This window comes from Rhinolophus sinicus, chromosome 16 (assembly GCF_057876585.1).
Source record: "Rhinolophus sinicus isolate RSI-liver-muscle chromosome 16, RSI-T2T, whole genome shotgun sequence".
NCBI classification, from domain to species: Eukaryota; Metazoa; Chordata; class Mammalia; order Chiroptera; family Rhinolophidae; genus Rhinolophus; species Rhinolophus sinicus.
This window is the reverse complement of record NC_142516.1, coordinates 45,175,311-45,198,916: the sequence shown is the minus strand read 5'-3', so window position 1 is coordinate 45,198,916 and position 23,606 is coordinate 45,175,311. Positions and strand designations below refer to the sequence as shown.

At 40.4% G+C, this 23,606-nt stretch overlaps 1 protein-coding gene across 6 annotated transcripts in view; it reads left to right on the top strand.

Moving 5' to 3' along the window:
• TMC1 (transmembrane channel like 1) overlaps nt 1-23,606 on the top strand; it is a 242,620-nt gene that overhangs the window by 74,386 nt on the left and 144,628 nt on the right. The window contains exon 1 of one of the 6 annotated variants that reach the window (XM_088793258.1): nt 9,174-9,313. The exons of the other annotated variants lie outside the window; for them this stretch is intronic. The gene's annotated coding sequence lies outside the window, so the exon portion shown is untranslated. Of the gene's footprint in view, nt 1-9,173; nt 9,314-23,606 lie in introns of those variants that run through there. 6 annotated transcript variants of the gene reach the window in all.

Genomic DNA, 23,606 nt, shown 5'->3' with positions numbered 1-23,606 from the left:
GGATCTGCTGATAACTGGCACCTCCTCCAAACTATAATCATTCAGGGTTAGATGATGCTCGAGTCAAACCAGAAATGCTCCCATGATACTCTGCCCTTAGTCAGAGGTTTCAGGGTGGCAAACTCCTCTTGCTGACTCTGCCTCTTTCTATATGTGCAGAAAGTCCAGGTTGCCCAGCAAAAGTGTGTGTACTTTGTACAACAGTTTGATCCTAACTACAAAAGAATTTTTTATGTCATTTAGACTACATTTGAAAAATGAATTTATTCCAATATCTTTAAATAATGCATAATGGTTGGTGAAGGACTAGCATTTTGGAGTTCAAAATACATAAAGTTTCCTTGGATGGCTGAGGCATCATAGTTAAGTAGAATAAGGGGAAGTAGGAGGTTGACAAGGAAAACTTAGTTTAGGGTTCCTTAGTTATTTATTGTTCTTCAGTTACATTACATTCAGCTTCCGAGATTGTTTCTTCAGTGCCACCTTTTACAAGAATGTTCCATAAATAAATATTAGGTTATTTCCCTGGCTGTCTATAATGGTCAGTGCTTGCTCATGGGGTTGTAAGCTAATGGGAATGGCAGTTGGTATATTGAGATGCATAGGATACATTTATAGCTTTCATTCTCATTTCTAAATGGATTCTCACTGGATTAGAGCTCCTAGCTGTGAGTCCTCTTGGTTCAACTTTATTATTAAAAGAGGAATGACAGTTTCACCATACAGTGACCTTGGAAGAAGTATCAAAGCAGCTGAATTTCAAATTCTCAAATTTCAAATATATTCTTGATATATTCTGCTTAATAGTTTCTTTGCCTTCTCATCTCCACTGCTTTTCCTGAGTAATAGTATAGCGCTCTATAGATAAAACTCAGTAATGGGGAGTGACTCAAAAGTCTGGTTATTTTTATTAGTGAACTATTTTGGGGGTGAACTCTCTACATTTTACATCCTCATGCTCCATAACACGGTAAATAAGTCTGAATTATTTTTCTTCTTGGGTTCAAAAGAATACTTGGGAGATGGCTGGCAACAAACAGAATTAGTACAACAGTGCTGTTAATTTTCATGTTGAATAACTTTAGAGGGAATGATGGCATCTTATACTTAACAATAAGCATACAAGGATTTGTAAAAGTTGGCAAAGTGTAATAAAAACACATTTAGAAAATTTTGCTATGATTTAATGTTCTGGCTATACAGCTGATTTAGTTTTTGTCCCCCTAAATATTTAAAATAAAATTTAAAGCACAGTTGATCTTGGCTTGGATAAGCAGCCTGTGTGTTAACTGGGGATTTAGTTACTATCCAAAGGCTGATTTACTTCTGACAGTGAGACATGCAAATAGCCCCCTTGGAAGTTTCCAAAGAGGTTCACTAATCTTTTAAAATCCCTCTTCTGCCCCTTCTCATTGGCCTCTCTGCCTTCTCTAGTTGTGTGCTAATTTACCACATAGAATCCTTATGTTGTGGAATTGCTACTTCAGTGTACGGGGAAAACACAACTGAATGTAACTATTGATTTTGAAAATCTTGAGTTTTTCATATTAGATTTTAAAATTTCTATTTTAGTAATTTCTCTGGTTTAATGCTTAAATGTAAGTTATTCAACGCCCTTTTTTAAATATGCCATTTGTTAAACTCATGCTAACCCTCAGAAATATTGAGTTAGGGATCTACCATTCCCCATTCAAAACTTCTACAAAGCAGAAACATAAATGTCTCCATTGTTACTACAAACAAACAAAACCAATGACAACAACATAATCTGTGTTATTTAAGAGCAGATAAAATAGCTTCACCACTTTAATTAACCTCTCTGGCTTTGCCTCTTGCCACATGACCCTTCATGCAGCCCCGAGAACAAATTATGCACCAAAATTCCAAGTGAGAGTGAATTGTTGGCCTACTCAATGTCCCCTATGAGAAATCTTATACAAGAGCTTTTGTTTCAGAACTGAGTGCCAGGAAAATTTTGCTTCCCCCAAGCAATGGTATGTTTTCTCCTTCTGAACAACGAGAAGAATGTAATTGAACATATTTTCATTTGTGCTTTGGCTGCCAGGAAGCTCAGAGCCAAACTTGTAGCCCAACTTTTATGTCTATGTAAGATTTTGTGGCTCACATATCTGGGTTCTTCCTTTCTTCTTGATATTGATCTTTAATCCTGACTTAAGTTTACAAAATATGCCACTATAAAATAATTGTAAAAGTGTCTATAGGCTGCCTGAAATTATGGAATAAAGTGGGATGTAAATAAACCAATAAGTCAGTTGTTTGAAAAACCAATACGTTTTTGCAGGGAGATAATTTTGTGAGTGGTCGTTAGGTTCCTAGTCCAACCCACAGAAGCTGATTCCATTTCACTGTATGGTTCATTTACCATATGCCTGACAGATGTGCTCCTGGAAGAGAGGTTTACAAATCTTAACAAGGCTCAGTCTCTCAAGAGCCTTGAAGGCTAAGGAGGAGAGACAAATACAAATAATGCAAGACAAATGAAATGGGTGTTAAACAGCAATAAAAGCTATTTGATGGAGGGGTGTAGTAGAAGGAACAATTCATTCTGCAAAGGCTGAAAAGATACAGAGGTTTTTCAAAGGCGAAAAAATGAGGGGAGGTCATTTGAAGCCAAGGAAGATGCATGAAGAAAGCATAATGTCAGTAAATTGCAGGGAGAAATGACAAAACATTGTTGTCAGTGTTGCTGCAGAGCATTATTAATAAAGGAGTAGATTATCATTAATATGGCTCCTTGAGGAAGACAGGCTTATATAGAGGTGAGTAGGGTTATTTTGCAAAGGGGCTTCTGGGAATTTCACCAAACTAGTCTTTATCACATTTCAATTTAAAAATTCTAGTTCTTTTTCTTGATAGAGGATTATCACTGGGACTTCACCAATGTCTATCCATCATGATTGGGGCTGTGTCTCCACTGACAGTCATAATAAAGAGGAAGTAAAAGAGGGAAGGAGAAGACAATGCAAGAAGAAAAGAGAAGCAAAAAGTGATGATAGAGATTTAACGGTATTTTCCTGAGATAGAGAGAGGGCATGATGATTAAGAACATATGGATGTCCTCAAGATGAAGAGTTTCTCTGGATTGGAAATGACTGAAATAGAGAAGCATGAAGTGAATATGGCATATGGTAACTTCTTGGGGAAGATGTCAGTAGAGAAGGTATTGGCTCAGATTGATCTGCTGTCAGGATAGAATGTGGTGGTGATTTGACAAAAACACAGTTCTATACAATTAACCACCAAGCATCATGATGTGTGTTGTATAGGGCTGGGGAGATGGGTGTGCAGTGGTTGGGGCATAGGTAGATGCACACTGGGGCTTGCCCATATTGATGTTGGACTTCCACTGACCATGTCGCCACCCTGACCTGTGTGACTTTAGTAGTTAATTTACAACATCAAGAAGAGCTGCTTGAGCAGTATTGGAGGGAAATCTCATAAACAGCAGTTGCAGAGATTCCTACTGGCTATGTACTTTTGGATATAATTTACCCAAGGACTAATTTTGACACACACTAATATATACAGTTCCTCTTGAAGAACACAGAAGAAACTAATAATAGTAGCTGACCCTAGGAGGGACTATTAGGGAGCAGAAGTAGGAAGAAGACTTAACTTTTCACTGTATTTCTTCTCCAAATAGACAGTCTTAACTTGAGTTACTTATACTCACTCTTGTCCAGTGGCTTGAACTCACTTTCCATCTCTCTCCAAGATTCAGGACAAAGGGAATCCCTATGTGAACATCAGATTTTCTAAGTCCTGTTCTATGTAGATGTATCCCAGATTCCCCCACAACCTGGGTCAGAGCAGCAGCTGGCCTTGGAGTCAAGTTTTTAAAAAGACTTCATTAGACAGATGACTAAGAAAAACTCCCTCCTTCTGCGTGGAGGTAGCATAGTAAGCAGAGTGGAATGGACCTCATTACCACTTATCCCTGTGGTTGGGTACCGTTGTGCAATCTGCACACTGTATAACTATTTGTGGTGGCCCTGAACTGGGTCACCTTGCTAGGAGAGACTGTGGGTTTTAGCCATCTGATGCACCTTTCTGTTGGTACGTCACTAACAGAAAACTCAAGCTTTAAGGAGATCATTGCACCTGTCCTACTTTCCCCCCTGCCCTCAGAGTCTTCAGGGTGACAGAGTCGAAGGAACTAACTGTAATTCAATATTGCGGATAATATGAGTGCTATAGAAAAGAGTCTGTGAAGGGCTTTGAAAGTGGAAGAGAAAACAACTCATTCCTCTTGCTGATGGTTTTATCAGTTGGAATCGTCTAGGTCAGTGGTTCTCAACTGGGGCTACTTCTAAGGGACATTTGGCAAAGTTTGGAGACATTTTTGGTTGACTCAACTAGGGGTGGTGGCGCTATTGACATCTAGTGGGTGGAGGCCAGGGTGCTGTTGAACATCCTACAATGCACAGGACTGTATGTCCAACAAAGAATTATCTAGCCCCAAGTGTCTGTAGTGTTGCCACTGAGAAACCTGGTCATATGCTGGTAACAAATTATTTTTTAAAATCTCAGTGGCTTAACCCAACAAATAATTATTTTTCTTTCATGCTGTATGTCCAACACAGGTTGGCAATCTGCCCTGCTTGTCCTAGTCCCATCAGGGAGTCTAGCTGATTGAAGATTAATTTCCATGTGGGTTTCTACCATCACTGTGACAGGGGAAGGGAACTTGGTGGATTGCACAGTAGATTTTAAAGCTTCTGCCCAGAATCGGCATATATTCCTTTCCAGTCATATTCCATTGGCCATAATCTATCATATGACCATGTCTAAATTCAAAGCAGGTGGGAACTGCATTTCTGTCGTGTACCCCAAAGGAGGAGAGAATGGAAATAATTGTGACCTGCCCTCAGGACTATCATTCTAATAGGAAGGATTTAAGGAAGTCTTCTGTTCTTGTTACCTTTTGCTGCATAACAAACCATCCCAAACTTAAAGGCTGAGGACAGCAACAATCATTTGATTTTCTCATGAAGATGAAATTTGGATAGGGTGGGATGGGAACAGCTCATTTCTACACCACGTGACGTCAGCTGGGACAGCTCAAAAACTGGGGACCAGAGTCATCTGAGAGAGCTTGATCACCCACACGTCTGGCAGTTGATTCTGGCTATAGACTGAGACCTCCACTGTGACCGTCAGCTAGACCACCTGCACATGGCCTATACCTGTGGCTGTTGGGCTTCCTCACAGCATGACGGCTAGGTTCCAAGGCAAAAAGTAAATACTGCCCGTTTCTTAAAGCCTGAATCTGGAAACTGGCATGGCATCACCTCTACCATGTTGTATTAATTGAGGAGTTATAAAGCCCAAATTTAAGGGGAGGGAACATACAAGTAGACTATGTTTCAAAAGGAGGAAGGTCAAAGAATCTGGAGGTCATGTTTTAAAACTGCTTCCCAGGTTGGTGACAAGGTGGGAGAAATGGCAAGATTTCTCTAGGTGAAATTGGGGAATGAGCCTTCTAGACAAAAATAAACAGCATGAGCGAAGGCGTATCAGAGCTGAATTCATCTCATTTCCCGAGCCAGTCCTGCCTCATAACTACTTACTTCTAGTGCCGACATAAACCTTATAAAAATGTTTTGATCCAACTGTAAAATATAGATTCAATACACTGTTTCATGAATGTGAACTGTAACATGGATTTATTCTGATTTGTCTAAAATTATACATGATTCATTCTAATGCAAACAAATGAAATTATTAAGAAAAACTGCTACCAATTTTTTTCTGTTAAGTGTTTGTTTCTGTCATAATATTTTAGTTTACCTCAGTTTGGGGAATTGGTAGATTAGTGATATTCACTCTGCTTTGGATTCATTTTGCTATGAAATTCATGGTTGAATTTAGACTTCAAAGCAGGCTGGACTTGACCTGAAGCAGTTTCTTCAGGATCAGATGCAGTAAGGATTGTGGAATAGCATCAATGGGCCATGCTTTTTCTGATTTTGAGAAGAGGATTTTTAGCAATATCCAAATGTTCCTGTCTTTTTTGGAGTCAATCCTACTAACAGCATTGGCTGTGGGTCACAGAACCATAGAATTTTAGAGCTGAGAGCATCTTTCAAGGTCATCTAAGTTAAACTTCCTCATTTTGCATATGAGGAAACCGAGACTCAAAGAGACAAAATGATTTCCTGGAGTTCTAACTCAGTCTTATGTAGAAAGAGGAAGGACAGCTGGTACCAGAGGAGGGGATCCCCTGGCGAATTAGAACTACCAGGGATGGGTTGGTTCCCTGAGGGAGAGGCAGCTTCTTAGCTTCTGCTACATCGGCTTCTCTTGTGACCTGCTTCTCTTGTGACCTGTGTCGCAGCCCCTGGCTGCATCTACTCCACGTCCCCAGGCTGGACCATTCCATCTGGCTCCTGATTATGCACCAGCAGCTGCCTTTCCCCCCACCCTTTGTTCTCACTCTTTCAGATTCAAGAGAGAATTGCTCCATTGATAGCATTTGAATTCAGCTCATGAAAAATTCTGTAACAAGTATACTTGACCGTTTGATCTCTGGCTTCTCCCACACATTTGCCCTTTATACCCTGAGAGCCATAAGCTTCATTTCCTTGGAGCAGATTGCAATTTCAATGGAAAGGAAGTAGCTGTGTAGTCTTCAAGCTGAGCTCAGTTCTAATAAGAGCCAAGCAAAACTTAATCCTTACCTACTGTGGAAACTCAGGCACTCAATTAGGCAGTAGAAATCTCTCCTCCAGAACAGCTTGGTGGTTATGATGTTAAAAAATCTCTGACCTAGGTTCAAATTACAGCCACACTATTCACTAGCTGTGTGATCTGGGCAAGATGCTTTAACTCTCTAGACTCAGTTTTCCCCTACATAAATTGGAATGCTAATTAGTGCCCACCTCAAAAAAGTTGTTCAAAAAATATTTGTTACCGTGACTTGTGTATCAAACTCTTCCAGTTTACGATCCAGTGAGGAAGATGGAGAAGAATTAAATAATCACAAGTAAATGTAAAATTATAAATAAAGAAATCTATAAGTCGTTAAGTCCATAAATCAGGACTTCCTGGACAAACTGGGATATCTGGATCCTCCCCAGCCCAGCCTTCCCCATGACAAAGAAGGTTGGGAAAGTCTTCCCTGGGGGAAAGGAAGATGTAACTGAGATCTACAGAATGAGTGAGGATTACTAGGTGAAAAGGGTAAGACAGAGCAATTTAGGCCAAGAGAACAAGCAACTCGTACAAAACTCTAAAAGAAGAGGAAGCAAGGAGTCTGCAAAGATTGAAGACCAGTGTGGTTGATAGAAGCCCCAAGGGTGTATGGCTTTAAGGGCAGAGGCACCAATCATTTACCTGCCTCATAGGTATTAGGAATGTGGGCTTGCTTCTGGCTGGGTTTACGTAGGGGAATTACAAGAGCAGATTAGCATTTTTTAAAAATCAGTCTAGCTGCAGTTTAGAATGGATCGATGTTGAGTTCTCAGTGCAGCTTTTAAACAATACCAAAGCCTGGGCCCCAACCCCAGAGATTCAGATTTAGTTGGTTTAGAGTGGATCCCAGTAGACTGTAATATCTGCCAGGGTTGAGATACACCCTAGAAGGAGGCTTTAGTGGATGCGGAGAAGAACGATTGTGAAGTCACTGCAGGTAGTTCAGGTAAGAAATGATGAAATAGGTTCTTTGCAACAGCAGAGAGGCTTCGGGTATAGGACAGTGGTTCTCAAACTGTGGTGGATTTCCAATCCCCTGGAGGGCTTGTTAACATGCAGATTTCTGGTCTCTTTTGATTCAGTGGTCTGGAGCAGGGCCTGAGAATCTGCGTTTCTGACAAGTTCCCTGGAGATGCTAATGTTGCTAGTTTGTAGACCACACTTGGAGAATCACTGATCTACAGAAAAGCTGTCAGATTTGGTAGATGAAATCAACAGGATTTGGTGCTAGATTGTCTATGCTGCTAAGGATGAATTGAAGGAGGATTCAAGGACTCTTTTCAATTTTCCAAATTTTGCAGCTGAATGTATGAGTTGTGCGTCATCAATACTCAGGTAGCAGCGGATCAGACCGGAAAAGATCACGAATTCAGTGCTGCACTTGTATTATAAGGTGCCTTTGAAACAACTAAGTGGAAAGATCAAGTAGGGCCATATATGCAACTTGGAAGTGAAGGTGATGAGAGATATAAATTTGGGGGCCATTTGTGTAGTTGGTCATTGAAGCCTGAGACCTCTCAATGGGATCACTCGGTTCTCTTTTCTTTTGCTCTTATCCTCGATTTCAAAGCTCCGGCTGCGCCTTTTTTTGGCCTTTCTAAAGTGCCATGATCCTTCCAGCCTTAGTGCCTTCTTGCTTGCTGTTCCACCTCTTTGGGAAAATGCTTCCCCCCCACCCCCCATATTTAGCTCCTTTTGCACTTTTGGATTCTGCCCCTCAGATTTGGTCATGTGTAGTGTTAGCACCAGGTACCTTTGTTTTCTTCAGTAGCACAAATCAGAGTTGGTGATTATGTTTATTTGTGTAATCATTTGCTAAATGGCCATCTTCCCTACTAGATTCCAACAGAACGCCATTGCATCTAAGGGACGGTTTAGCTCAATAATAAACCCTCTGAGAGAGTTGAGTGTCCAGGGCTCAATTACCGAGATGGTAGTTGTTTTGACAGTGGTAACGTCTCAAGAAGGGGCGGGGGGAGGGGAGGAGCAGTTACCGGTATCTCTGTGAAGCAGTTGTTGGTGTTTATTCAGTAATGCGATTAAGTTTTGTAGGACTCCGGGTGTGTGACCCAGCAACAGCGCCATCTGGTGGAAACTAGTGATGCAACAACTATGATTTCAGACTAGCCTCAGGGCTGTTTAAACAAATGTTGCTCTGGGAGAAAAATACTCATTTTTTGTTTTTCTTTTTTTTACAGTTAAAAAATACAAATAAAATGTGTCAGAGGGAAGATAAACTCTCTTTTTGAGAGAGCTACTTGGAAAAATTGGATATTTATTGAAAATAGTGTTGAGTTTTCAAAGGAGAGAGGTACTGTAATTAAGAGGGCTTTATTGGAAGGACATGTGGAAATACAGAAGTTAGAGATCTCCACCCAGAGCCAGCATCACAGAAAAACAGGAACAGTATAGCTGGGCTTCTCTGATTGACTTGCATTTTGGAACTGACTGGTGAGTGAGGATATTGCCGCTTGTTTTGTAACTACCTGGAGGGCAGGCCCAGACCTGTTACTTTCTCTCCACAGTTGTTCCACGATTAGGGGCCTTCCTGCTGCAGGGCATGGTGATGGCCCGGGCTGCACAATCTGACAGAGCCCAGGTATGAGAATGTACTCACATTTTTTCTTTGTTTCTAATTTCTCTCATAATGGAGACGAAATGTGACTTTTTAATTCTGTGATAGAGAACTAAAACTGTGACTATATCCCACAATTTATGTAATTGATTTCGTGTGCTATCATGTCTATTTCATATTATATCACATTTTTCTAACTAATAGTTTTTCCCTGGGGAAGATGCTGGGGAATTTTGAAATGGTTTGGGGACATGGTACAATGTTGGTAGGAGAAGGCTATGCTCTCTAGTCCACTTCCAGTCCCCCCGCCATGTGCAGCTCTCCTCTGTTTCAAATTCAGCTACACTTGCTGCTGCCAGGAGACTTACTGAAGGACTTGAGGCCAAATGGATTGATTTTGGTCAATCATTTCCCTGGATGTGATGTCCCTATTGGATAGAGCTTTTGTACCCAGCTAGTTCATAGACCACTGCCCAGCCTGCATATTGTCTGCTCAAAGGTCTGGGGCCCTCTCTTATTCCATTCAGATATGACCATTGTTGGAAGTCACATAATACAGTAAATCGTCTGTGTACCAGTTAATTGGTTTTGATTCCAAAAAGCTTAAATTATAAAGGAGTTGATTTCTTATATAATTGGAAAGTCTACCATTAGAATGGCCTTCAGATGAGGGTTGTTCCAGTGGTTCAATGATGCCAAGAAATCTATTCGTTTTTCTACTTTGGTGTCTAGTGTTGGCTTCACCCAACACTGTGGACAACCCAAACGTTGTCTTTTCTTGTTGCAGGCTTTGTTTCCATCAGGATAAACTAGATTATGCTGTGGTAATGTTATATACTGAATGCTTATGTTCCCCCCCAAAAAAAAATTATATGTAGAAGCCCTAACCCCCAATGTGATGATATTAGGAGGTGGGCCTTTGGGAGGTAACTAGGGATTAGATGACGTCATGACAGTAGAACCCCATGATGGGATTAGTGTTCTTATAAGAAGAGGAGGAGCCACCAGAGCTTCCTCTCTCTGTCCTGTGAGGACACAGCAAGAAAGCTTCCTCTGTCTCTGCAAGCCTGGAAGAGGGTTCTCACCAGACACTGAATCTGTCAGTACCTTGATCTTGGACTTTCCGGCCTCTAGAACTATGACAAAGTAAATATCTGGTTTTCAAGCCACCCCATCTATGGTATTTTGTTCTGGCAGCCCGAGCAGGATAATAGGGAAATTGGTACCGTAAAGTGGGGGGCTGCTGTAATAAATATCATAAAATGTGGGAGTGGCTTTGGAACTGGGTAATGGGCAGAAAATGGAAGAGTTTTGAGTTGCATGCTAGAAAAGTCAAGATTACCATGAAGGGCTATTAAAGGTAATTCTGGCAGGAACTCAGAAAGAAAAGAGGAGAACTATAGCGAAAACTTGCATCTTCTTAGAAAACACCTAAATAATCATGAACAGAATGTTGGTAGAAATGCGGATGGTAAAGGCTATTCTGATGAAGTCTCAGACTGAAATGCAGAACATATTTAACTGAGGAGATTTCTAAGCACAGTGTTGGTTCTTCCTGCGTGCTTATAGTAAAATGCAAGAAGAGAGAAATAAATTGTAGGGGGAATTGTTAAGCATAAAGGAACCAGAATTTAAAGATTTGGAAAATTCTCAGCTTATCCATATTGCAGAGAGAGGCAAGGATATGGTAGAACAACTGCTTGTTAGGAGATCAGTATGGTGAGACCCACGTACCTAATCAACCACCCCAGCAGAAACACTGCCAGTTTGAACTGAAGGGGATAGTTGTTGAATTTCTTAGATCCTGCAGGACTGGACCATGATGTTATTCGGCTGTGAAAATATGCTCAAGTGTGAAAAATAAGGAAAGAATAATCTCAAAGGTTCTTCAAGATCATCAGGGCTGCCCGCCTCCTCAGTTCTCTTCCCTTCCTTTCAGGCATTACGTTCCCTTCTCTGTAATATGCTCTCCTATGAATGAAACGGATCATATTCAGTCATTACAGGACACTAATTGCACTGAGGTGTTACTGCCCCACCTGTCTACCACTCTTCCTTCTATCTACGTGGAAAAGGACCTTTGCTAGCTGCTCAGGAGCTATCCTTCTCTTCCTTTCTTTTCCTGCAGCTGGGAGCAGCATCAACAGTTGTTCTCCCAAGGCTATCCCCAGGATCTTCTGGTGAGGGTGGGATTGTCAGTCCACACACTTCTTTTTGAGCCACAGACCGGGGGTCCACCCCCGCGGAGTCACTGTTCTCCTACTGATGCCCTTCCCTAGGCTTCTCTCCTTCTATCCCTTTGCCTGAGGACAGTTCTTTCTCCACTTCTTTCCAGGGCTCTGAGATGCTGATGACTCAGAGCTAATGCTTATAATTGTCTGTTTTTAAAGCCCCATCACCCCTGAACCTGGGTGATAGTTTCTCCAGTCCAGTGACTGAATGTCATTGTTTTTTGGCATGTGGAAGGCCAGTGAAAGAGTGGATGCAGGAATTTTCAGGTGTCTCTTAAGTGGAGGTGGCAGAGGGACCAGAGGAGCAGATATGTGTTCCATCTAATTACGCATGCAGGTGTTTATTTAATTTTACCTACAAAAAACGGAGACTAGTTTGTTGATTTTAATGCAGTATAATTTAAATGCAATAAAGAGCGCAGATCATAAGTGTATAGTTTGATGGGTTTTGCATATGTGCACATCTATGTAATTACCACCCAGATCAGATAGCATTTCTAGCACTTAAAAGCTCCCTTTGCTCCTTCCTGGTCAGAATGTCCCCCAAGGTCTTTACTTTTGAAAAGAATTATATTATAAAATATCAAACATAAAGCATAGAGAACAACAAAATGTACCCCCATCCATATATCATCCTTATACTCATCACCCAGACCCAGTGATTATAAAAATTTTCTCACACGAGATTCATCTATTCCCCTTCCCTTTATGTGTATGTGTTAAGTATTTTAAGCAAATCCCAAATATCACATTATTCTATTCCTATATGCATCTCTAAAAACGTGGAGATTTTCTCACATAACCATAACGTCACTATTATCCATGATTAAAATAAACCCTTGGAGTCATTTAACACATAGTACACATTCCAACATCCCCAATTGTCTTTGTATAATTTATTTGTTAAAATTGGGATCCAATCAAGGTCCTGAGTAGTAAACTCTCTCTCTCTCTCTCTTTCTCTCTCTTTTTCTCTCTCTTTCTCTCTCTTCTCTTCCTTTTTGTTATTGACTTGTTGAAAATACTAGTAAGTTGACCTGCATAATGTCTCACATTCTGGATTTGCCTGTTTCCTTGAGGTGGTGTTTAACTTGTTCCTCCAGCTTCCATTTTCTTTTTCAACTGGAAGTTGGCTCTAAAGGCTTGATCCAGTTCGAGTATTGCAAGAATATGATGTTATGTACTTCACATTGCATCACGTTTGGGAGGCACACCAGATCTACTTTAATGACATAGCTATTGATTCACCACCTGATCTATCCATTTCGTTATCAACCTTTTATCTAAATAGTTACTACATTAGCTTGAAACACTTATTCTACAAACATTTATCAGAGTCTCCATTGAGCACCTTTTATTTGCAAGAGGTAGGCAAAACAAACCAGTTGCTAATGAGTATAAAGACTGTTCATATATCCTCAGCCTATTAGTAACCCCCAACCCCCTAAATTTGGGGTTTCTATTTTTGAAGCCATTTTTCTAGCCAGGGAAAGATATGAATGGAAAAATACAATGGGAACCTGGAGGTTCCCTAATGTCTAATTAATCCTATTACCTTTCCTTCCTTCGCCTCGCCTCTTCCTTATTCCATTCCTTTCCGTTCTGTCTCCCATTTTCCAATTATTTTGTCCTCATAGTGTGCCAATTATACTGAGGATTAGTGTTAGAGGTGTGGTGCACTAAATTAGTCTTGTTTGTGTGCCATGGTGATTCACGATGGAGCCAGCTAGATAGCAGATCGTACAGCAACCTAATCTTGCGAAAGAGAAAACTGATATACAAAAACCTTGTTTTTTATTCAAGCTTACACAGTGAGTGACCCCAATAATTAAAGACTTCTTTATTGAAAGCACCCAGTACCATACCTTTTGACAAGCAAGCAGCGGGGACTTTTTTAAGTAGAATGTTAGTCAAAGGCACATAGTGTAAATCTACACCAAAGTACACCTGGTAAGAAATTGTATACACTGTCTCCTCTGGAAACTGTTATGTGATGTATTTAAATAGTTGCTTTGGGCAGCTTAAAATAGAGTTGTACGTCATTAAGGCTCCTTCACAGAATTTAAATGTTAAGAGCTTTCATTCTACCTTGAAGAAAATACATAACTAACTAGAGAAATGAAAATTTAAAAAGTAGGAGAAAATAGCAAAGGAAAAAACCACTGGAGTCTCTGGAAAAAAGTGTATGAGACACTTGATTGTCAGTGGCTTATACATATGTAGAGTGAAAATCTCATTTTATGATAGTGTGGAAGGTACATCAGTCACCAGCAGCCTTGTAAATATTTGAGGATTTGAATTTCACAAATTGAAATACAGTCTGCTCAGGGCTTTGCTGCTCATGTTACAGAGCTGTGGCAACTATCGCGGGATCGCCATGCGGGAGACTGCTCAGATGACGAGATGTAGAACTCCTAATAAGAAAAGTTGATTAGAGAAGATTTTCCAATGCTGCCTCTTTTGAGAAGCACATTTTACATGTGTGATGGACCAAAGTTCCAGCCACTGAGTTTTTTTCTGCACAGAATAGAAAGAATGACACAGTGTTGTTCACATGGGGCAGGAAAAGTGTTTTTGCCAAGCGGGTCAGCGGGACACAGGGGCTACAGGCCTCACAGTAGTGCAGATTGGCTCAGATTTCCTCAGCTTTGTGGAGCCGAGCCGCAGTGCTCTGTGACAGATTTCAGTTTCTGGAAGAGGAAGGGCCACCTTGAGGGCACCTGCTGTTCACCCTGTATTAGAATAAGATTGAAGACTGGTAGTAGCCATTTGTAGCAACTGGCATGGGGTGAGCCTCATGTGTCAGCCCCAGGAAAGGGCCGCATCTACCAAGCTTTCCATCGTGTGGCCCTGAGTATGAATAAAAGTTAGTGCTTATTAGGGACAGGTAGAGAGTTGGTAATGATAAGGCTTATAAGTCCCTGGCCCAGATATAGGCGCCTCTGTGCCCTTGATGTTATTAGGAGCTGTGTTGTGTGTGTTCTGTTTGGCTCTCTCTCTCTCTCTCTTTTTTTTTTTTTTAATTTTTTTTTTTTTTAAAGGAGTGCATTGCTCACAGTGGCCCATGTGGGGATCCACGGTAACCTTGGTGTTAGGAGCACCACACTCTAACCAACTGAGCTAACTGGCCACCCTGTTTGATTCTCTTAGTACAGAACAGCGGTATTAATAATAAAACCCAGATGTCAGCACTGACCCTATGTTTTCTGTCTTCCCCAAGATTTCTGCATCTTCCCAGGGATTCATGTTAGTTCAGGGCTGGCTCCTACTTCTTGCTTGTGGGAGAAGTCGTTCCATATTTCTAGCCTCTCATCTCCCGTGCAGGTTCCCTTCTCCTTACCCCATGCTGAACCGAACACTGTAGTCATCCCCTTTTCTTTGAATTGCATGAAAAAAAAAAAAAATACCCTCATGTAACAGTCTTTACTGCACATCGGAGAGCTCAGATGGTGGTTTATATCCTAGCAGAGCAAACATCTTAAATGAAACACTGAAAAAAAAAAATCCTCAGCCACCACAGCATTGCTTTTTTGTTATCTTTTTTGCTCCCTCCTTTACTTCTATAGCTTCCTCCTCAGACATGGAATAGACCCTGTCCTCAATCCTTGAGGACCTGCCTATATATCCAAAGACAAATGAACATTTCTGCAAAACCATCTTCTGTTAAACCAATGTCCTTGCTCTGCTAAAGCATCTTCTCTGGATCTCCATCCTCCTCACCCACCAGTCTCTGCAATTGAAACAGGGCAGCATAGAGATTTATTTTCCCAGTGACGTGAATTATATCCTCTCCCTGTTCTTCCAGCGTGGGAGGCAGGTTTGATTATGGTCAGTTTTGATTAAAAAACAAGGTGTTCTTTTTTTCTCCAATTCTAGAACAATAATGTAATGGGGCATTATAAGGTACTGATTGTTCCCTGCTTTATAATGTTATCTGTTATTACTTATATCTTTTTCCACGCCCAGAACTTGATGAAGAGTGTAGCAAACACAGTGGACACAGCTTTGATAATAAAGTTACTAAATTCTCCAAGGCCCAGGGACTGGTTTGGGGCCAGGAGATTCCTAATCCTTGCCTTCCTACTGCTTGTTAGACCAAACTGGTTTCACAGTTTTTAACAGTGAGCAATACTGAAAGAGCACTGGCAGGGAGGAAGACGATGCCTTTTGGGAGAAAGCAGAATTCATATTGTGGAAACTATTTCTTCCTACTCTTTTTTCCATGGTAGAGAAGGACTTTGGACTTGTTCCTTTCCTTTTCCTGTACATTTGGGGATATCATCATCATTTGTTCCCTCCTCTCCACTTGGTTAGGTGCTGACAATGATTTCTTGTCTTATAGTTGCTTCCCATTGGACCGGCAGAGTTTGATACTAATTGGGCTAAGAGAAAGTGATAGGGGAGACATGGCTTAACTAGGAGAGAGAATACCTGGGTACACCTGCATTTCTCATCTATTTACAAAGATACCTGGTTCCCCTCCATTAGGTGGATGCCAAAGAAGATGGATGGGACAAAAGCCTTCTCCAAGACGGGCTGACTAGGGGGTCAGTGGATCCCAATTTCAAAAAGTCTGTAGGTTGAATTTGCCAAGGGAAGGGCTGGGGAAATGGGTATAAAGGGGCCAAGTTGAAGTTGTATTTTCCAAACCATAGACTATGCAGAGACACCCCCCCCCCCCCTCAAGACCCTCCAGTGAACCAACAAATGCACAGCCAATACTTGGACATCTGCCATGTAGAAGAGACCACTGACCCTGCCATGTTGGTATTAGAGAAGCACCAGCAATCACCAGAAACGGATATCAGAATTGCCATTTTCTCAAATAAGACACTGTTGCTCCCCTCCTCATCCATTGCCTGAAATTTTGGGGACAGGCACAAGTTGGAGAATTAGGAGAAAGGGAGAAGGTATGTTGGACCATATCTCTATAAGGATCTACTTTCTTTATAGAGAAAGCAGACCATGCCTTCAGTGATATATGACAAATAGTTCATACGTGTTCATGAGACTAAGTTTAAATTTTCAGAAATTTGGCCAGTCGTTCATTGGTAGCTTCAGTCAGCCATGGCAGGAGTAGTAAAAATAGCACTCAACACATAGGGGAAATCAGAAAATGTTACAAATTTAGGCCTTTTGATTTTCTCTCCTATGGAGAGCTGGTTCACCAGCACGCCTCTGCCTTCCCCATGCCCCCCATCCCCCAAGCAGGTACACTCTGGGACAACCAGAGCCTGAAGGGGTAACTTGTCTCTTTTACTAACCAAAGGGGACTAAAAAATTTTAACACTAGACTGAAACATAATTAGGAATCCTTCTCCCCAGCAAGAAAAAGGAGATCAACAAAACAAAATTGTGCCAATTATTAGAAAAACAAAATACTATTCTCTATTTCTACCCCAATGGGTTACTATGCCTCTGTAGGGGAGGAAAAATAATTTCCCCTCTATACTTCTGAGTTCTGAGACCCCTACAATAACAGACAGATTAACAAAAGAAAAATAATCAGAAATTTATTAACCTGTATATGTCATATACATGGAAAATACACAGGGAAAAAATGAGTAACTCCCCAAAGTAGCTTAGAATTCAGTCTTAAATAGTATCTTGATAGGGAAAGGGAGGGAGGATGCAGACCTCTTAGGGGAGATTTTAGGAAATGATTTTAGGCAAGGTGAATGTGTCCTTAGAGGATTGGGTCTTTAGATGGGAGGTACAATAATTTGTGACAAAGTTTGTCTGGGTATAGTGTTAACTTCTAATCTTCTCTCCTGGGATAAGAGTCAATCTTCTCTGGTTGATGAAATTCCTGGGGAGGGGATTCATGACAATTGAACTTCTTTTAGGGGATCTGACTTTAGACAGGTGAGTTCAGAGAAAGCCTCTCCTTGTGTTTGTTGTTTCTCAAGTGCCTATAGCTCAAAATAATCAATATATCGAAGTAACAAATTTTGGGGTGGCATGTCCTGAACTCTGACAGTCATATTTTGTGGTGACATATTCTTCTATCTTTCACCTCTGTTATGGGTTGAATTGCATCCCCTCCCCCAAAAGATATGTTGAAGTCTTAACTCTACCTCAGAATATGATCTTATTTGGAAACATGATCTTTATAGAGATATAACCCTAACCCAATATGGCTGGTATCTTTATAAAGAGGGGACTTTGGACACAGAGACAGACATACACACAGAGGGAAGGTGATATGAAGACACACAGGGAGAAAACGGCCATATGACTAGAATAATGCATCGACAAACCAAGAAACCAATGATTGCTGGCAACCATCAGAAGCTAGAAGAGACAAGGAAGGAATCTTCTCTAGAAACATCAGAGAAAGCATGATCCTGCCAACACCTTGATTTTGGACTTCTGGCCTCCAGAACTGAGAAATTAAATTTCTATTGTTTTAAGCCAGTTTTTGATACTTGTCATGGCAGCCCTTGGAAACTAATACAGCCTCCAATATCCAGTTGCAATAACTGCCATTTATTGATTATTTACAATGTGTGGTTTGTACAATACCTTGTTTTATTTATATTACCTAAATTAATTTTTATGGAAGTTCTACAAAGATGAGAAAACTAAAGCTTCCATTGGCCATTGCAAAAGAGCATCACAGAAGTTTCAGAGGAAGGAGGAGCCTCAGACATCTCAGAATCATCAGGAAACTATCAATAGATTTCTCAAGGCAGACTATAAGGAGCTCGGTACTTATAGAGGGAGTGATTGTCATTCTATCCAGACTCATCCATTGCTCCAACTTACTTAGAAACTGGAAATGTATCTTTTGTCCTAAGGCACATGGCAGTAGACAGGGACATGTTCATGAGCAACCAAACGAATAGGATATTCTCAAACAATTTGTGATTAATTCAAGATATTGTACCTCTTAAGCATTGAGTGCTCCAGAGAAGGATAGCTGGCTGGGTATCCCAGTTACCCTGGGCCAGATGCTTTAGGTTGAATGATTTAGCAAGAATAAAATACCAGGGACACAGAGCAGAGCCAAGTTGAGAAGGGAAAATATTCTAAAATGCCAGTCTGAGAAGTAGTGAAATGGCAGCAGGGTTGTGGATGAGCAAATAATTACCATGATTCTGGAGCCAGGAGGATTACTCAGTAGGCCAAAAAATGTGGGATCAGCTGCTTCTAAACTGCTACACCCAGCTTATTTTGCAGCTTTGACTTAAGTCTTGAAGCTCATGTCTTAGGGCCTGGGATAAAAATTTGGGGTTTCCATCCAATATCAACTGACGTTGTAACTTTGGGGGTCAGAATATCGTAAATGAAATCAGAGTTTTAGAGGATATCACAAGATGGCAACAGATAGGATGTTCTGTCTTGGAGAGTGTGTCTGCTAGAATGAGGAGGACACTAGAACCTTGGAAGCCATGGAGTTTTTTTTCTCAAATTGAAAGACTCTGATTTTATATGGGTAGCGAGAGGCTCCAGATGATCGTTGTGTTTTCCTGACTCATGCATAGATCTCATGTTTTAGACTCATGGAAAGTCTTTATTTGCTAAGTATCTCCTTCGTGCTGAGCTTTATGCCAACTGCTGGGGACACAAAAATGAAAATGCATCTTACTGTCAGTGAAAGTTAAGTAAAAGTCTAGTTGAGAGACAGATGTTCAAACAACAATTAGATGTGATGTAAAACTCAGTACGAGAGATCAGCACACAGCACTCAGGAAGCTGAAGTGAGGAGGCACCAGGTTTTCAGTGGTGGGGCACGGGCTGTCAGGAAGGCTCCATGGAGGAAGTGTAATTATGGAATTGGGGTCCATGAAGTAGGTCAGCAGGCGCCAAATTACAAAGGCTCTCAGGTGCAAGGCTGAAAGCCATTTAAGGGAGTCTTTTAAGCTATATGGTGACCTGATTAAATGTGTACTTTAGAAAAATCTATGGCAGCAGTGTGGAGGAAGAAGTGACCAAAATATATAATTTGGCTTACTTTGTTCTAAATGGCAATTTTACCTTTAACTGTGTATGTACCTTGTTGACTATACTTAAGTAACCAAATACACAGATTTTGAAATCCTGTGTTACATGCCTGCATCTACCTTTGTCAATGATTCAGCATATGCCTATGCTCCAGTCTTACAGTTGTACAATATTATTTGTGGAAATGGTTAAGACTAATATGCTGTGTTCAAATGTACAATCTCATGATTATCACCAATACTGTAGGCTGTCTCTCTTTTAAATACGTTTTTCCATCATATCTTTGGCTTTATAAAATACATTAACAGAATTTAATAATAGATTTCTTGGAATATGGTTGTATGGTATGAAGTATTCTATCCAGCAAAGTCAAAAATACATGGTAAGAGTAATCCTACAGAAATCCTGCTGTTCTCAAGTCATTATTGGAATTCTTTTTCTAGTTATTTACGAAAAACAAACAAACAAGCATTCGTACGCATTTAAATAGTCACAAAAAAACCAGAAGTCCTTAATGATGAATCCAGTTAGAACTTATTTTCTGTTTTACCCTTGTTGAACAAACACAAAAAGACACTGGAGGCTTTGGCTAGAAATAAATGATAAAGATTTATTCAAGGGACTTAGGGTTTGCAAACTGTAAACACAACTAGGCGATGCCCAGAGTGTTCTGAAGAAGAAAGAAAAGCTAAGAGTTCTTATAGTAAACAGTACATTCTTGAGAAGAATCACTCCTGCGTTCTTAGCCTCTGGTGTGGTTTGAGATGGTAATCCTCTAGATGACCAGTGGTCATCTGGACACATGACCATTTTTTCCTTAGTCCTTCAGGGAGTAATCAGAGGGGGTTTGACCTATACCCAGGCATTGAAGCAGGACTGGAAGGATTCAAAGCCTAGTTAGAACCGGAGCAGAATTGTTTCCTCATACCTGTATCTACTTGATTTTAGTCATTTAGCTGCTTGACTATAGTGACTCCATTTTATTTCTTCACTCTATTTCTCACCCTATATTCTGTGAGTGTTAAAACAGATTACTGGGTCCTAGCCCCAGAGTTTCTGATTCTGTTGGTCTGAATGAGGCCTGATAATTTGTATTTCCGACAAGTTTCCCAGGTGATGCTGCAGCTGGTGGTCCAAGGACCACACAGGGAGAACCATTGCTCTGAAGTAGTAAAGTGCTAACTTTTAGTGAGCACTTTCTGTGTTCCAACTGTGTTCTGAATATCTTACTTGTATTTATTTAATCCTTATGGCAACACGAGAATGCAGGGATTTTTAGCATCACATGGAAGGGTAACAGAATGTGTCACCCTGAAATATGTATCTTGGACATAAGGATTATTTTGAGCTGATTATTTTGAAAAATTGCAGATATGAAAAGCTCTGCAAACACGGTAGAAGGTACCCTTTAGTAAGGAAAATGTACATTTGTAAAGGAACTCTCTATTTGTAATGGTGTTTTTCTCTCTGTACTAGGAAAAGAAGGATGGGTCTAAATCACAAGAAACCCTTAACACTGGAGAAGGCACCAGACTTAAATCTGCATAACAACCTTACACTTGTTTACTACACTTTTCCTGGCAACCTCCCCAAAACTGATCTCCTCCCACTTATCTTTCTGTTGTCTTTAGCTGAAGATGGTATTTAAGTGGGAGTTACAAGCCTCCCTGAGAGTTACTCATTTTCCCTGGTATCTCCCATGTATAAAAGAGGTATACATGTTAATAAACTTCTGTTTGTTTTTCTCTTATTAATCTGTCTTTTATTACAAAGGTCTCAGCTAGTACTCAGAAGGGTAGAGGAAAACTATTTCTCCTCCTCTATGACATTATTACATATGAAACTGAGACTTGAGAAATTAAGGTAACTCACTCAAGGTCACTCAACCAATAAGTGATGGATTAGGGTTGAACTCAGAATTGTATACACTATTGAATTGCTGTGATTTTCCTGTTAGTGAATTCCTATCTCCCAACCATGTCACTAATCCAGAAACTTTGGAACACTGGGAACATTTTATTAGTGTGTTTTGGGGCTGATGTTACCTTATTCTAATATAAATGTCATTCTTTGTGAAAACATATTTTTAGGTAGAAATTTACTTCATCCCCAATGAACATTTCTGATTATAGAGAAATTGCTGTATCTGCGGACTCATGACAAAGATAAAGAGGATCTACTATTTAGTTTCTCTCTCTTAGTTTTGGGAGGTGGTGGGAGGAAGAATAAATTGCCACCCACTATAGATCATTTTGTTTTCATTTTATTCAATGGCATTTATAGTACTGTAGATGGATGTGGTCTTGAGAGCTTTGTGGAGATTATTTTTTCAATAGTACAGATGCCTCTGCTAAATATTTAAGCCATCTTGGGGAACAAGAGTATGATCCTGCCTCAGGGGAACTTGGTCACGTAAATCACTTTGTTTCAAGTGCTGTGGCCTCTAGAAATCTAAAATGGACACATATTTTACTGGTTTATTAACTCATTGCTAGAGTCACTGAAGGCCTAAGCTACAACTTCACGCCTGACCACGCACCAGGGATTGTTTTTTATTGTTTATTTTACTGGCTTATTGCCTGTTCTCGCTCTACCCATAACCATCTATATATAATGTTCAGCAAATTTATATCCTCTCTCTCTCTCTCTCTCTCTCTCTCTCTCTCTCTCTCTCTCTCTCTCTCCATCTTTCATGAATATGTTAGGTCAGAAAAATTTTTACATTCTAAAGCTAAGTATAAAGTATCTCCTCTGATCATGGCAATGTCATGTTTAGTTTTAAAGCTCTTGTCTTCTTAGGATATGACAAGGGCCAGGGCCCAACATCATTTGGTGATAAAGCTTTCTAAATTATAATCTCATTATTAAGGAGGAAATGTTGATGCCCAATATGCTTTTGTTCAAATATACAATCCTAGGATATAAGGTGCTATGGAAGACAGAGGAAGAAGTAAATCAAGAGTGAAGGAATGATGGCAAAATCTTTCGTTGCAGAGAGGATAAGGTTATCAGACTTGGTGATTAGGATATTTAACACAATTCTAGTTAAGCGTTGAAACTCATGGGAAGCTGAGCAAGCAGTTAGGCCCCTGTTGTCTGCTATTATGACATTGGGGTCGATTCAGTAATCAGGGAACTTACAATTTTCTATCAATGTTTAGAAGCTTGAGGACATAAGCAGAGAAGTAGAGGGCAGGGAAGGTTGGGGGGCATGTCTGATTCTTGAGGTTGAAGGTTTGAATGGTAGGAAAGGGTTTAAGGATTGTAGTTGTTAGAAAAGACAGCATTGGTCTATCTGATTATGGGATTTTGTGTCAGAAGGGAGACAAATGAAGTCAGATGGCCAGAAGAGGATTTAGGACAGGATTTTCATCTTCCCTTTTTCAACTAGGATCAGTGAGTCAAAGATAAGAACAACCTGTACTGCTCTCAATACCTTCTCCCATTAAACATCATGGGAGCTTTGCTTTGATCAGTTTTAGATATTAGGTCTCTATGCTGGGGATTTCCCATTCGCCCCCCAGGTCCACTCTCCACCTTTCCACACTCTGCTCTGTGACTCAGGAGGCTGACCTGTCAGGACCACTGTGTCAGTGGAATAGCTTGCCCTCCTGCTTCTGTTTGGGCTTGACCATTGGGGAACACTAGTGTGAGATTGGAGGGAAGGGGACTGTGAAGGAGGTATTCATTCCTCTGGCTCCCTTCCTACAGGGTCATTTTGGTCCTCTCCCTTCCATAATAATGCTCAGCTTTCTTAGCCCTTTGATCTTTATAGTCTGACACACCTTTGAAAATGCCTGCAAAAATTATTCCGCTTATGCTTTACTTTCTCAAATTACCCAAGTTGAATGTTCCATCTGGACCCTGTCTGACACAAGTTTTATATAAGATATCATTATAAAAACTTGTCATTACTGAAAAAAATAAATGTTCGAAACCAGGAGACTAGGACAGAGGTTGGCACACTTTTTTTCCTAAACAGCCAGATAGTAAATATTGTTGGTTTTATGGGTCATACAACCTTTGTCACCACTACTTGACTCTGCTGTTTTAATGACAAAGCAGCCATAGACGAGCAAATGAATGAGTGTGGCTGTTTTCCAGTAAAACTTTATTTACAAAGCTAGGCAGTGGGTTTT